This window comes from Sapajus apella, unplaced genomic scaffold (assembly GCF_009761245.1).
Source record: "Sapajus apella isolate SASKATOON/1434 unplaced genomic scaffold, GSC_monkey_1.0 scaffold46, whole genome shotgun sequence".
NCBI lineage: Eukaryota > Metazoa > Chordata > Mammalia > Primates > Cebidae > Sapajus > Sapajus apella.
In genome coordinates this window covers 17,782,174-17,783,876 of record NW_022436986.1, presented here as the reverse complement: position 1 = coordinate 17,783,876, position 1,703 = coordinate 17,782,174, and the positions used below count along the sequence as shown (strand labels likewise).

General features: G+C 48.2%; 1 long non-coding RNA gene across 3 annotated transcripts in view; it reads left to right on the top strand.

Moving 5' to 3' along the window:
* The first annotated feature begins 89 nt into the window (after nucleotides 1-89).
* The window catches only part of LOC116524850, a 28,587-nt gene continuing 26,973 nt past the window's right edge, over nucleotides 90-1,703 (top strand). For all 3 annotated transcript variants that reach the window (XR_004257507.1, XR_004257508.1, XR_004257506.1), the window contains exon 1: nucleotides 90-285. This is a non-coding gene — a long non-coding RNA (uncharacterized LOC116524850). The remainder of the gene's footprint in view (nucleotides 286-1,703) is intronic.

The following is a 1,703-nucleotide window of genomic DNA, read 5'->3' as shown; positions in this document are numbered from 1 at the left end:
CAGCTCGGGAGCCCAGCTCCACGTCAGCAGCGGGCGCCTCCGCGCAGGCGCACAGGGCGCGGCTACACCAACCACTTCCTTCGCAACCCGTTGCTAGGAAGAAGGACGCCTCAGTCGCCAGGCCGCTTCCGGTGTGTCACTGAAAGCCTTCCCAGTACCAGCAGCCGGAGGATCTGTTTTTGGTGGGACCTAGGATACTCAGGCGGGGTGTGCGGAGCGCTTGACCTTCCACAGTGTCCGGCACACGCAGGCTTTTCGACATCATCACCTGACCTGCTGCTATAGGTAACTTAACTGGCTCGCTCGCACGCCATTATCGCATCCCGTATCTTCTACAAGATTGCGCGTAGGCCTTTAAAGCCAGTCACCATCCCCGGACGCCTTTCTCTCACCAACCCTATGCTGCCTTTCCAAACGGAAGATGAACTTAGCAATGCTAGGCGCTGCCTGTATACTAGGGACCCTGAAAGTTCATGGCCATCTTAGTTAAGTTTTTCTCAGCCTCCACGCTATTGACATTTTAGACTAGGTAATTCCTTGCCTTGGAGGGGCTGCCCTTTACGTTGCAAGATGTTTAGCAGCATCCCTGGCCTCTCCGCACTAGATGCCAGTAGTGCCACCACCCCCAGTCATGACAATCAAAAATCTCTCCACACGAGTCTGTGCGTCCACCCTTGGTTTTTGCGTTCCCGGGACAACCTGCTGGGCTGTGTCTGTTTCTCACCTCAGCCTACCCCCAGGCAGCCGAGAGCTTGGGAAGCTGAGCTCGCTCTGTTTAGTGCAGTTCCACTGTCCCGGTGGCCTCCCAAGTCCTGAGGGAGGATGCTGCCTGTTGTTTACGCCGAGAGTGGCTTGCCCCACCGGTGGCCTCGCTGCGGAGCCCTCTGTGTCTGATTCTGATGGGGTTTTTTCCTTTTTTTTTTTTTTAAAGAAAAAAAAACTTCTACATTTCATTTTTGCATCTCTTCTCGAATATTAATTTCATTATGAAGACCAAAAAAACCCTCTAGATACTGCCAACTATCTGCCGGGGGTCGAGTTGCCAGAAAAAAAAAAATACAGGATGCTCAGTTAAATTTGTTATTTTTGATTTTGTTTTCTTTTGCGAGACAGTCTCGCTTCGTTGCCTACGCTGGAGTGCAGTGGCGCGATCATGGCTCACTGCAGCCTCTACTTTCCGGGCTCAAGTAATTCTCCCACGTCAGCCTCCCAAGTAGCTGGGACTACAGTCACTCACCACCACACACGGCTAATTTTTATTTTTTTAATAGAGACGAGAGTCTCGTTTTGTTGCCCAGGCTGGTCTCAAAATCCTGAGATCAAGTAATCCTTCCAAAGTGCTACGATTACAGGCGTGAGCCACCGTGCCTGGCCTATATTTGAATTTCAGATAATAATTTTTTAGTATAAGTATGTCCCAAATATTGCATGGGACTATATAGCAACATGAAAAACTTTGCCTCAAAAAATCTGTTTTTATCATTCACTTGGCAAATATTTATTGAATCTCTGCTCTAAGCCAGGCACTGTTACTTAGGCACTGGGGACACAGTGCTGAGCAAAGTAAACAAGTTGCTCAACTTCAGAGGGCATATATTCTGATGGAGGATGACAGTAACAAATAAGTAAACTTTAAGATATCAACTCTTTTAGTAACGTGAAATAGAATACTGATATATACCATTATATACTTATGCATATAC